We start from the raw sequence: 14,467 nt of genomic DNA, 5'->3' as shown, positions 1-14,467 counted from the left end.
CACACTGTTGATGGAAGATTGTCAAGCACAATGGTCAAGAAAGAATTCTTGAGATGTTTTATGGGGCAAAAAGGAGTTTTTTTAGAGCCTGGGGACGGGACCTGTGGGCCAAGAGCCGCACTGTGATTGTGAGGAGTGACTGATTACGTAGGGTTTTCTATCTTTTGGAGGTGAAGGTGATGTTAGGGCCCCAGGAAATTGAGTCTCTAGGTTCCTGGAGGCCTATTATTAAGATGGTGTCTTACCTGTAAATCATTAAGACAGTTACCAACTAGAGTGTAGTTTCAGGCCCTAAATGACCGTGATCTTTATCAGCTGAGCGTTTCTTTTTCCCCTGCCTTTGTTCTTGGGCAGTTACTATGCCTGAGGAATGTTATATGTACATCCCACATTAAAGGGGGTGTTTTCTGGTGTCCGCTTGCCTTTTGCCCTCAGCTTGCCTTTAGCTCTCTCAACAGTGTTGCTAGTTTGCTCCTTGGTGAGTTACAGTAGAGACTCAGCCAAGGGGGGTAATCACACAAAAGAAACTATTTGCAACAAATAAGGAGGTCCCTGGGGATAATTTCCAAAGCCTTGTCTCTCTGCAGGGGTGAGTGGGTTCCTTCTCTTTAGGGTTAGGATGAATATCCAGAAAGGAGAATTTTTTCCTTATATGTAGAGGTAGGCATAAGGTTTCACATGGGTTTTTTTTTTTTTTAAGATTTATTTATTTTAGAGAGGGCACAAATGCGAGTGGGGGGGGCAAAGGGAGAGAGAATCCCCAAGCCGACTCCCCGCTAAGCCCGACACAGGGCTCCATCCCAGGACCCTGAGATCATCACCTAAGCTTAAACCAAGAGTCCCCTGCTTAACCGACTGAGCCACCCAGGTGCTGCAAGGTTTTCACCTCCGTCTTAGGAAACATGATTGCACATACAGTGTGTGTTAATGAGGTTTGTGCTCTTTCTTGGTTGTTTTTTAGTTTAGGTTTTTTTTTTTTTTTTTAAGTAGGCTCCACATTCAGTGTGGAGCCCAACGCAGGGCTTGAACTCACGACCATGAGATCAAGACCTGAGCTGAAATCAAGTTGGTGGCTTAAGGGACTGAGCCACCTAGGCGCCCCTTGGGCAGAGATTTTAACATTATAATGAAGTAGAGGTAACTGTTGGACCCTCTGTGGTCCATCTGCTCAGGTGTCAATCCTGTCTAAGCCACCTGAGCTCTTCTCGTTTGCCTTAAAAGGTAAAGTTCACATTCCTGTGACGAAGGGGTGGGGTTCAGAGGGGGTCTCACTGGTGACACTTTTACCCCCGTTAATGCTATGGGGCACAGTTTCAAGCCTGCAAAAACAACTCAAGAATGTCTGTTAGGTGAGTCTTTACTTTTGAAACAGCACTGGGAGTTTTACCATTGACTTATGTCTCTGACACTGTTAGGCTATTTCCTGGCTGGGTAGAGACTGTTAGTTTTTGCATTCCTTCTCTTCCCTTCAAACCCTTAACTCCTGAAGTTTTTGTATTTCTGGGTATTTATCCAAAGAGTGTGAAAACACTAATTTGTTTTTTGTTTGTTTAAGATTTTATTTATTTGACAGAGAGGGAACACAAGCAGGGGGAGTGGGAGAGGGAGAAGCAGGCTTCCTCCCCTCCAGGGAGCCCGATGCGGGGCTCGATCCCAGGACCCCGGGATCGTGACCTGAGCCGAAGGCAGACGCTTAACGACTGAGCCATCCAGGCGCCCCCGGAAACACTAATTTGGAAAGGTATATGCACCCTTATGTTCATTGCATTATTTGCAACAGCAAAGATACAGAAGCAATCTAAATATTCACTGATAGGCGAATAAAGATGTGACAGATAGATATAAAATGGAAGTCTAGTCACCATCTGTCACCATACAAAATTATTACAATTTGACTATATTCTCTATGCTTTACTTTACGTCTCTGTGACTTAATGTATTTTATAACAGGAAGTTTGTACCTCTTAATAACTTTTACTGATTTCGTCATTCATCCTATGCTCTTCCCTCTTGGCAACCACCAGTTTGTCCTCTGTATTTATATTTCTGTTTTGTTTTCTTCATTTTGTTTTTTTAGGGTTCCACATACACATGAAATCATGTGGTATTTGTCTTTCTCTGACTTGTTTCACTTAGTATAATACCTTTTTTTTTTTAAAGATTTTATTTATTTATTTGAGAGAGAGCACATGAGAGAGGGGAGAGTCAGGGAGAAGCAGACTCCCCACTGAGCAGGGAGCCCGATGAGGGACTCGATCCCGGGACTCCAGGATCATGACCTGAGCCAAAGGCAGTCGCTCAACCAACTGAGCCACCCAGGCGCCCTAGTATAATACCTTTTAGGTTCATCCATGTTGTCACACATGGCAAGATTTTATTCTTTTTTGTGGCTAAATTGTAGTCCTTTTTGTCTTTTTGCTACGAGCCATTCTGAGAGATGTGAGGTGATATCTCATTGTGGTTTTGATGTTTGTTTCCCCGATGATTAGTGATGCTGAGTATCTGTTTCTGTGTCTTTTGGCCATCTGTGTGTCTTCTTTGGACAAATGTCTCTTCAGGTCCTTTGCCCATTTTTATATTTTTATTCTTCTTAGCGATTTTATTTATTTGTCAGAGAGAGAGCATACAAGCCGGGGGGGGGGGCAGCAGGCGGAGGGAGAAGCAGGCTTCCCGCTGAGCAAGGAGCCCAATGGGGGACTTGATCCCATGACCTGAGCCGAAGGCTTAACCAGATGAGCCACCCAGGTGTCCCCCTTTGCCCATCTTTAAATCAGATTTTTTTGGTGTTGAGTTGTATGAGTTTTTTTTTTCTTTTTTTAGATTTTATTTATTTGAGTGACAGAATGAGCACGAGAGACAGCACATGAGCAGGGGCAAAGGGACAGGGAGAAGCAGGCTCTCCTGCTGAGCAGGGAACCCGACATGGGGTTCGATCCCAGGACCCTGAGATCCTGACCTGAGCTGAAGGCAGATGCTTAACTGACTGAGCCACCCAGGAACCCCGAGTTGTAAGAGTTCTTTATATATTTTAGATATTAACTACTTCTTTGATATAGCCTTTGCAAATATCTTCTCTCATCCAGGCTTTGCCTTTTCATTTTGTTGATGGTTTCCTTTGTTGTAAAAATCTTTTTACTTTCATGTAGTTCCACTTGTTGATTTTTGCTTTTGGTGCCCTTGCCCGAGGAGACATCCAACAAGATACTGCTGAGACCAATGTCCAAGATTTACAGCCCATGGGTTTTTTTTGTTTTGTTTTGTTTTTTATCTTTAGGAGTTTTAGTTTCAGGTCTTACCATTTAGGTCTTTAATCCATTTTGGGTTTATTTTTGTATGTTACATAAAGTGGTTTGGTTTCATTCTTTTGCATGCTGCAGTCCAGTTTTCCCAACACCATTTATTGTCTTTTCTTCATTATATATTCTTGTCTCCTTTGTCATAGATTAATTGACCATGTAAGTGTGGGTTTATTTATGGGCTGTGTTCTGTTGCATTGATGTCTTTGTTTTCATGCTAGTGCCATACTGTTTTGATTACTATAGCTCTGTGGTATAATTTGAAATCTAGGAGCAGGATACCTACAGCTTTGTTCATTCTCAAGATTTCCTTGGCTATTCAGAGTCTTTTGTGGTTCTGTAAAATTTTAGGATTATTCTATTTCTGTGAAAAATGCCAAAAATGCTATTGGTATTTTGATAGAAATTGCACTTAATCTGTAGATTGCTTTGGGTAGTATGGACATTTTAGTAATATTAATTCTCCCAGTCAATGAGCATGGTATAGCATTCCATTAATCTGTGTCATCTTAAACTTCTTTCATCAGTTTATCATAGTTTTTAGAGTACAGATTTTTCACCTTCTTGGTTAAATTTATTCATAGGTCTTTTTATTCTTTCAGATGCAATAGCAAATGGAATTGTTTTCTTAATTTCCTTTTTTGAAATTTATTGTATAGAAATGCAACAGATTGTATATTAGTTTTATATCTTGCAACTTCACTGAATTCATTTATTCTAATAGTTTTTGGTGGAATCTTTAGGATTTTCTATATATCATATCATGTCATCTGCAAATAGTGATAGAGTTACTTCTTCCTTACCAATTTGGATGTCATTTATTTGTTTGTTTATTATCTATCTTTTTTCCTGTTTATTTATTTATTTTTAGAGGTGGGGGAGGGACAGAAAGAGGGAGAGAAAGAATTTTAAGCAGGCTCCACGCCCAGCATGGAGCCCCATGCGGGGCTTGATCTCCCTTCTGGCCTGCTAAGTTTCTGCTGAAAAATCAGCTTATGGTCTTATGGGTGTTCCCTTATATGTAACTAGTTGTGTATCTCTTGCTGCCTTTAAGATTTTCTTTCTCTTTTATTTTTGACATACTAATATGTGTCTTTGTGTGGACTTCATTGGGTTCATCTTGCTTAGGGCTTTTTGTGCTTCCTAGACCTGAATGTCTGTTTTCTTCCCCAGGATAGGGACATTTTCAGCCATTATTTCTTCAAATACGTTTTCTGTCCCTTTCCCTCTCTTCTCCTTCTGGGACCCCTATAATGTGAATGTCAGCTTTCAACATTGATGTTGTCTCAGAGGTCCCTCAAACTATCTTCATTTCTATTGTTCTTTTTCCTTTTTTGCTCTTCAGTTCGGATGATTTTCACTACCTTGTCTTCCACATTGCTGATCTCGTTTTTTTTGCATCCTTTAATCTGCTGTCAATTCCCTCTAGTGTATTTTTCATTTCTTATTTGTATTCTTCAGTTCTGATTCGTTCATTTTTAATCTTTTCTCTTTGTTGAAGATTTCACTGTGTTCACCCATTCTTCTCCTGAGTTTGGTGAACATACGACCATTACTTTGAACTCTTTATCAGGTAGATTATCTCCATTTCATTTATTTCTTTTCCTGAGGTTTTGTCTTGTTCTTTCATTTAGAACTTATTCTTCTGTCTCCTCATTTTGCCTGGTTCTCTGTGTTTGTTTCTGTATTTTAGGTAGATCAGTATTGAAGGAGTAGTCTCATGTAGAAAGCAACTTTTGGGGCCCAGAAGTGCAGTTCCCCTAGTCAGCAGAACCAGGCACTCCAGTGGTTTTACCTATGTGGGCTGCCTATGCCCTCCTCTTGTGGATGGGCCATGACTGCTGCAGGCATGCTTATGGGAGGGCCCCGCTGTGATTGTTTTGGGCACACTGGTGTGCAGGGCCTCCTGCACTCACCTGTACAGGTGTTTGGAGGGGCACCAGTCCTGGCCAGCGCTGTGTGCTATGTGTGGTGGTGGGGATGGGGGCAGGAGCTATGAAGGGTGTGCTGGCCAAGGCCACCTCCTGGATGTGATGGTGCAGTAGCTGCTTTCGGGGGGCTTTGGTCCTGACTAAGATGTGTCAGGGTGGCATGGCACCTGCCGGGGTGGGCAAGTTCAGCAGGGTGGGTCTGCAGGGGAACACCAGCGTGAGGTGAACAGTGCTAGCAAGGTAGGTAGAGAGTGTCAGAACTGGCACCTGCTAGCATTGGTCAGCTAGTCTGAAGGAGCACAAGAAAATTGGTTCCCAGCAGTGCCTCCTTCCTTGGGGAACTTCCTACAGATTCCTGCCCCTTTGGCACAGTCCCTAAAATTAGTCAGTAAGTCTCTTTTACATATGGCCCAGGTGCTTTTCAAACTGCTGCCTCTGTGCTGGGTCTCTGAGTGAGTTTGTGCGCTGGTCCTTTAAGAGCAGAGTCTCAGTTTCCTATAGCCCACCAGCTCTCCTGGAGTTAAGCCCCACTGATTTTCAAAGCCTTACATTATGGAGGCTCATATTCCTAGTGCCCATTCCCAGAGCCAAGGGTGCTGGCTGTGGGGCTTGAGACCTTTCCTCCTCAAGGTGGACATTTGTGCCTGTGATAATTTTCCCATTTGTGGGTCCCCCACAGCAAGGGGACTGCATCTCAGCCCCTTCTACCTATTTTTTTTAAGATTATTTATTTATTTATTTGACAGAGACAGAACAAGAGAGGGAACCCAAGCACGGGGCATGGGAGAGGGAGAAGCAGGCTTCCCACTGAGAGCAGGGAGCCCGATGCGGGGCTCGATCCCAGGACCCTGGGATCACGACCTGAGCCGAAGGCAGATGCTTAACGACGGAGCCACCCAGGTGCCCCGCTTCTACCTGTGTTGATGTGGCTTTTTCTTTATAGCTTTAACTGTGGAAGTGCTGTTCGGCTAGTCTTCAGGCTGTTCTCAGACAGTATACACTTGCTCTCTATGTAGTTGCAGCCTTGGCATGTTTATGGAGGAGGTGAACTCAGGATCCTCCTACTCCACCATCTTGATTGGGATCCCAGCCATTCTTTTTTTTTTTTTTTAATTTTTTATTGTTATGTTAATCACCATATATTACATCATTAGTTTTTGATGCAGTGTTCCATGATTCATTGTTTGTTCATAACACCCAGTGCTCCATGCAGAACGTGCCCTCCTCAATACCCATCACCAGGCTAACCCATCCCCCCACCCCCCTACCCTCTAGAACCCTCAGTTTTTCAGAGTCCATCATCTCTCATGGTTCGTCTCCCCCTCTGACATACTCCCCTTTTCTTCCTCTCCTGTTATCTTCTTCTTTTCCTTTTTTCTTAAAATATGTTGCGTTATTTGTTTCAGAAGTACAGATCTGTGATTCAACAGTCTTGCACAATTCACAGCGCTCACCGTAGCACATACCCTCCCCAATGTCTATCACCCAGCCATCCCATCCCTCCCACCCCCAACCACTCCAGTAACACTCAGTTTGTTTCCTGAGATTAAGAATTCCTCATATCAGTGAGGTCATGTGATACATGTCTTTCTCTGATTGACTTATTTCACTCAGCATAACACCCTCCAGGTCCATCCACGTCGTTGCAAATGGCAAGATCTCATTCCTTTTGATGGCTGCATAATATTCCATTGTGTATATATACCACATCTTCTTTATCCATTCATCTGTCGATGGGCATCTTGGCTCTTTCCACAGTTTGGCTATTGTGGACATTGCTGCTATAAACATTGGGGTACACGTACCCCTTCGGGGATCCCAGCCATTCTTTCTTTCTTTCTTTTTTTTTTTTTTTAAGATTTTATTTATTTATTTGAGAGACAGAGAGAAAGCACAAGAGGGGGAAGGGTCAGAGGGAGAAGCAGACTCCCTGCTGAGCAGGGAGCCCAATGCAGGTCTCAATCCTGGGACTCTGGGATCATGACCTGAGCTGAAGGCAGTCGCATAACCAACTGAGCCACCTGGGCGCCCCCAGCCATTCTTTCTTTAAATAAGCTTTCTACCCACCCCCCTTGTCCTTCCAGGACTTCCATATTGCATATGAGATTTCTCTTGATGGTGTCCCATCAGTCTTATAAGCTCTCTTCATTCCTTTTCATTCTTTTTCTTTTTATTCCTCTAACTGGGTAATTTCAAATGGTCTGTCCAGAGTCTCACAGATTCTTTCCTCTGCTTGACCAAGTTAGCTCTCAAAGTTATCTATGGCATATTTTATTTCAGTCATTGTATTCTTCCACTCCAGAATTTCTGTTTGGTTCTTTATGATTTTTATCTGTTGAAATCATTTTTCTCTTGTATTATTTTCCTGATTTCATTGAGTTGACTATCTGTGCTCTTGTGAAGCTTATTGATCTTCCTTAAAACAATTATTATGAGCTTTGTGTCTGAGAATTTGTAGATACCCATTTCTGTGGGATTGGTCACTGAAAAATTATTGTGTTCCTTTGTGGTATCATTTTTCCTTGCTGTTTCGTGTTTCTGGAAGTTTTCTGTTGCTGTCTTTGCATTTGAAGAAATGGTCAGCACTCACAGTATTTACTGACTGACTTTGGGAGAGGAACACCTTCACCAGTTAGCCCAACTAGATATTCTGAGGCTGTCTCAAACCTTTTCTAGGGGTACACCCATATCATGCCTCTTTTGCCTCTTTGGGCGAAATTCTTCTTCTTTTTTTAATAAAAAATTGTATTTACTTAGAAGCATTCAGAATGTCAACAAAACAGCTTGCAATTACAGAGTAGTATTCAGTTAACAGAACAATTATTTTGTAGAAGCTGCATCAGAGACAACTGAAGGTGAAAAGCTACCATCCCCATATATCACTAATTTGTGCTGTGCACCAAGAAGAACCTGCTTTAAATTTCCATGCCAATTTCCAACCCCCATACTGGACCAGGCAAGGTTAGTGGCTATTGAAAATACCACCAGGACAGGACTATCTAAAGACACATTTGGTGGTGTGTTAACTATACAAAAAAAGACACTGTACAGTTTAAAAACAAATCTTACACAGCCTTACATTTCAATTTTTTTCTTTAAAAGGAGTGAGTTGTGTACAAGGGGGTTAATGCTTTATAGACCAAAAAAAAAAAACAACTGTGCTAGAACCAGCTTATTCATCATCATCATCTTCATCTTCTTCATCTTCCGCCTCTTCCTTTTTCTTGCTCTTTTCAGCCTTGACAACTCCCTTTTTTGCCGCACCAGGCTTTCCTTTAGCTCGGTATGCAGCAATATCCTTTTCATATTTTTCCTTCAGCTTAGCAGCCTTCTTTTCATAAGGCTGCTTGTCATCTGCAGCAGTGTTATTCCACGTCTCTCCCAGTTTCTTTGCAACATCACCAATAGATAGGCGGGGATGTTCTCCTTTGATTTTTGGGCGATACTCAGAACAAAACAAGAAAAAGGCCAAAGGAGGCCTCTTGGGTGCACTGGGATCCTTAAACTTCTTTTTTATTTCCCCTTTAGGGGGGATATAAGTTCATTTCTCTTTCATAACGGGCCTTGTCCGCCTTTGCCATGTCTTCAAATTTTCCTTTCTCTTTGGCAGGCATGGTCTTCCACCTTTCTGAGCACTTCTTAGAAAACTCTGAGAAGTTGACTGAAGCATTCTGGGTGCTGCTGCTTGTGCTCCTCTCGGCAAGTTTGCACAAAGAATGCATATGATGACATTTTGCCTTTCGGCTTCTTAGGATCTCCTTTGCCCATGTTTAATTATTTTCCTCAGCGAGGCACAGAGTTGCTCAGTGTCCATCTGGCTCTCGCTTGCCCCGGTGCTGTCTCTGTGGAGCTCAGTATACTGCAATGGCTGTCTTGGGGGAAATTCTTAAGGCTATATGCCTTCTCTTGCTCTTTCAAAGCCAAGATGCGGGCTGAGAGCTTCTCATCTGTTTTCCCTAAGGTCGTCCCCTGAAATACTCAAGCGTCTGTGTCTTCTCCCAATTCCACCAAGTCAGACTGGCTGGATGTACATGCTTGGAAGACATCTGCTTATGCTCATCATCTCAGGGTATGCAGGGAGCTAGATACAGCGTGGGGGTTGAGGCATGTGGAGCATCAGGCACACCCATAAGCCTGCTGGAAATGTCCCCAGCAGCTGGTATGTGAGCCTCTTGATGGTGTTTTTATTTTTTTTAATTTTAATTTTATTATTTTTTTAAGATTTTATTTATTTGACAGAGAGAGACACAGGAAGAGAGGGAACACAAGCAGGGGGAGTGGGAGAGGGAGAAGCAGGCTTCCCGCAGAGCGGGGAACCCGACGCGGGGCTCGATCCCAGGACCCTGGGACCACGACCAGAGCCAAAGGCAAACACCCAACGACTGAGCCACCCAGGTGCCCTTGATGGTGTCTTTAGCAGACAGCAGGGTCTGCAGCCCTTTTGAAAATTTCCGGGTCCTGGATGGTAAGAGTCCTACGGATTTGTCAGTATCAGCCTTCCAGTCGCTCATCCATCCTGATGCCCTACATATTTTTTGAAATATTTTTATTTATTTGAGAGAGACAGTGCACACAAGCAGAGGAAGAGTGAGAAGCAGACTCCCTGCTGAGCAGGGAACCCGATGCAGGGCTGGATCTCAGGACCCTGGGATCATGACCTGAGCTGAAGGCAGACGCTTAACCGACTGAGCAACCCAGGTGCCCCTCTCCTACGTATTCTCAGAGAAGAAAGCAATGGGTCCCTTGTGCAGTGTCCGATACCACTGGGGAAGCCAGTGCTCAGTCACTTGGCTCTATCTTTCCCTATGGAAGGAATCCCAGGCCAAACTGAGGGGGTCTTGACAATGAGGTGTGCTGCTTTGAGGGAGGGGTGATGCAGGTGAAGTGAAACTGTTCTTACTATCTGCAGTCTGCCTACTCAGTTTATTTGCTCCAGTCGTGTGCTGGAAATTCTCCTCTGGACTTCCCAAAAGCTATTCTCTTCCTTGGGTGGTTGTCCAAACTGGTGCACTGGGAGGAGATTTTAGTAGAAAAGTCTTATTCCACCTTCTTTGTAATAAGAAAGGTGGAATAAGGTACAATTACATCTGTAATTGGGATCCCAGCCATTCTTTCTTTCTTTCTTTTTTTTTTTTTAAGATTTTATTTATTTATTTGAGAGACAGAGATTACATCTCTGGAATAAGGTACAATTACATCTGTAATCCCAGATGTAATTTAGAACTGTGTTGTTTAATCTCAGAGTATTTGGGGGTTTTCCAACTATCTTCCTATTATGGATTTCTAGATTAATACTATTGTGTTTGCAAGCATATTTTGTATGATTTTTTTTCTTTAAATTTTTTAAGCTGTGTTTTATGTCCCAGAATATGGTCTATTTTGGTGAGTTTCATGTGAACTTGAGAAGAATGTATATTCTGCTGTGTTTGAATGAAGTGTTGCATGGATTTCAATTATATCCCCTTGTTTAATGGTGCTATTTAATTCAACTATGTTTGTCCTAATTTTCTTCTTGCTGGAGCTCTTAATTACTGATGGAGGTGTTAAAGTCTCCAGCTATGAGTGGATTCATCTATTTCTCCTTCAATTATTTTTTTAAGATTTTTTATTTTATTTTGTTTTTTAAAAAAAGATTTGACACAGAGAGATAGCACAAGCAGAGGGAGCAGCAGGCAGAAGGAGAGGGAGAAGCAGGCTCCCCGCTGAGCAGGGATTCCTGCCTCGCCTCGGGGACTTGATCCCAGGACCCTGTGATCAGGACCTGAGCCAAAGGCAGATGCTTAACCGACTAAGCCACCCAGGTGTCCCTCTCTTTCAACGTTTTATTTCACCGAACTCTCTTCCTGTTTACATAGCTTCTGAAAATAAGTGCAACTTAATTCTTATCTTTGTTTCTCTGTAATTAAGGTTTTCTCCCCTCTAGCTTCTTTCAAGATTTTCTGGTTTTTTTTTTTTTCAAGTTTGAAAATGTATTTCAAGGTGCACATTTTTAGGTGGTTTTTTTTGTTTGTTTTTGTTTTTTGATCTCCGAGCTTCTAGATCTGTAGTTCGGTGTCTATTATTAATTTGGGGAAAATCTCATCCATTATTGCCTTATTTGCTCCTTCTTCATGTATTCTCATTATGTGTATATCTTCTGTAATTATCCCAAAGTTCTTGGATTTCTGTTCTTTATTCTTTTTATTTCAGCTTCAAGGACCCTATTGACACATTCTTTAGCTCACTGATTCCTCATACATTTCCACTGTATTGAAGAGCCCCCCAAAGGAATTCATTTATGTTCTGTTCTTTTAGTTTTTTTTATTTCTTGTGTTTTCCTTTTGATTCTTAGAGTTTCTATCTCTTCTTCTTAATATATATTACTCATATATTCTTGCATTTTATCCACTATTTCCATAGATCACAAGCATATTAATCATGGTTACTTTACATTTATGGTCTGATAATTGTAACATATTGCTACATCTGAATCAAGTTCTTTTGCTTGTCCTATTTCCTGAAAATGTATTTTTTAAATCAGTATGCCTTTTAACTTTTTGTTGAATGCTGGATGTGATGGACTGTGAAAAAGGAACTGAGGTAAATAGGCCTTTAGTGTGAGGGTTCATGTTTATCTGAGTAGGGTTTAGGCTGTGTTTATGATCTGTCATGGCTGTCAGAGGCTAAAATATTCTCAGGTATCCTTGCTTTTGTCACCCATGTTGTCTTTAGGGTTTATGGAGGCTTCTTAGAGAAGTTCTGAAATGTATAGTTCTTTTGGTTTATTCCAAACAGGAGTCTTCCTGATGTAGTGGAATGTTGTGGGTAGAGAGGAAGTGTTCTGTATCCTATGATCTGGTCTTAGTATTTTAATGAGCATGTGTCCTTGGACTGCGACCTTCTTTGTTATAATAGGAAAGATATTTGGTCTTTATCCATGGTTCTTAGCCAAGACTTCCTAAAGCCCTTGGACTTTCTGAGTGATAAGGGTGACAGAAGCATCTTATGTTCTAATGAGGTAATCGTTTGCTGACCCCTAGATAGCTTCAGGATGGGAGTTAGTCACCAGGAAGACCAGACTTGGATTGGAGGCTTAGAACTTTTAGACCAGCCCCCAACCTCTGGGGAGCGGGGAGGAAGGAGTTGGAGATGGAGTTATTTGCCAACTGCCAATGATTTAGTCATTCATGCCTATGTAAGGAAACTCCATAAAACCCCCTAAACCTCAGGATTCAGGGGAATTCTGACACCAATGTGCTGGAAGTGTGTTGTATCTGGAGAAGGCATGGAGGTTCCCTTACCTCTGCCATGTACTTTGCCCTGTATGCCCCTTCCATTTGGCTGTTTCTGACTTGTATCCTTTATGATAAATCAATAATAATAGCATTTTATTAGTCCTAAAGTGTTTCTGTCAAATTAACAAACACGATCCAGGGAACCTTTGAATTTGTAGTTGGCCATGCAGAAATGTGTGTAGCCAGCCGCCTCTCCCCCATTTGTAGCTGACATCCAATGTGGGGGCAGTTTTGTGGGACTGAGCCCTTAAACTGTGGAATATGATGTTAACTGTATTTTGTGTTAGAATTAAATAGAATTGTTGGGATGCCTGGGTGGCATTGGTTGGTTAAGCATCTGCCTTCAGCTCAGGTCATGATCCCAGGGTCCTGGGATCAAGCCCCGCATCCGGCTCCCTGCTCAGCAGGGAGCCTGCTTCTCCCTCTACCTGCCACTCCCTCTGCTTGTGCTTTCTCTCTCTCTCTCTGACAAATAAATAAAATCTTAAAAAAAAAAGAAATAGAATTTTAGGCCACCCTTACCCTTAGAGTTGGAGTGTTGGAGAACTGGTGTTTGGGGAACACACCATGTATTTGCTCTCAGGAGTTAGAGAAAAGAACAAAAACCTCTCAACTTCACATATATTTCTAAATGCCCCCTCCCCTCAACTTAGGTCAGGTAGGAAAGCTAAAGGGAACTCAGGTTGGCTGTTTCATCCCCCCACCTCCTCACCCCTGCTGTGTCAGGTAGGTTCTGGTAAAATCCCAGTCAGGCTCTTGAAAAGCAGATTATATTAAGGACAGGCCCTGTTAAAGAGAATGATATGGGCATATGTCAAAACAGCTATATTTCTGTCTCTCTTTCTAATTCTGGAGACAGCAGTTTGCCCTGTGATTAATGCTTTCATAGTTCTGTGGTGTTGATTTTAAGTTGCTTTTTTTTTTTTTTAAGATTTTATTTATTTCACAGAGAGAGATAACAAGAGCAGGAACACAAGCAGGGGGAGTGGGAGAGGAAGAAGCCGGCTTCCTGTGGAGCAGGGAGCCCGATGTGGGGCTCGATCCCAGGACTCTGGGATCACGACCCGAGCCGAAGGCAGCCGCTTAACGACTGAGCCACCCAGGCGCCCTGATTTTAAGTTTGTTAGCTTTTTTTCCAGTGAGGATAGAAATGTCACTTCTAAGTTCCTTACATGCCAGATGACAAACCAGAGGTCTCTATTTTTTAATGTTTGTTGGCTGACAGTTTTAAAAGCCTCATTCCTCCTTCTCCTTGTGCCCTGCATCTGAACAAGGTAACAAGAAAGCCTGCCTGCTCACTGCTTTGGCACCGGGAAGAGATTCAATCCTGGGAAGCCTCTGCCCTTGTGCCCAAACTCTCACTCTAGACAACCCTTGAACTTCAAGAAAGAACCTAGGCCAGGCTCCTTTCCTTGCTCTTTCTTTTCTTTTTCTTTGTTTAAAGATTTTATTTATTTATTAATTGGGGGGGTAGAGGGAGAGGGAGAGTCTTAAGCAAACTCTGTGTTGAGCGCAGAGCCCCACATGGGGCTCGATCTCATGACTCTGACATCAGGACCTGAGCTAAAACCAAAAGTCAGTTGCTTAACTGAAGTGCCACCCAGGTGCCCCCTTTCCTTGCTCTTTCAAGGCATTTCCCACCTGCTTGGGAGGCATGCCCTCCCTGGACACTTACATTATCAAAGTAATTAACCTTTTCATTTGTTCCCGGAAGGGATATGTTGTCAACCAAACCTAGAGTGGGGGCCCACCTGACTCTACGGGTGACCATAACAGTTATAGAAAGGGTAACGTGGCATATATATTGTAATACACTTTGCTTAATTATTTATTAATAAATATTCCTGATCTTTACATATCAGTACATGCCACCCTTTGTTTTTTAAAAAAAAGTAGGTATGATGATGAGTTTATGCAGGCAAGTCTTTCTAAATAGACAGTTGGATTTTTTAAAAATTTTTTTTAA

At 42.4% G+C, this 14,467-nt stretch overlaps 1 pseudogene; it reads right to left on the bottom strand.

Moving 5' to 3' along the window:
• Positions 1-8,064: 8,064 nt before the first annotated feature.
• Positions 8,065-9,041, bottom strand: LOC112816615 (high mobility group protein B1 pseudogene; annotated as a pseudogene).
• Positions 9,042-14,467: the final 5,426 nt, after the last annotated feature.

This window comes from Callorhinus ursinus, unplaced genomic scaffold (assembly GCF_003265705.2).
Source record: "Callorhinus ursinus isolate GAN/ISIS: 27379988/994484 unplaced genomic scaffold, GSC_fseal_2.0 scaffold82, whole genome shotgun sequence".
NCBI lineage: Eukaryota > Metazoa > Chordata > Mammalia > Carnivora > Otariidae > Callorhinus > Callorhinus ursinus.
This window is presented reverse-complemented; position numbering and strand designations above follow the sequence as displayed.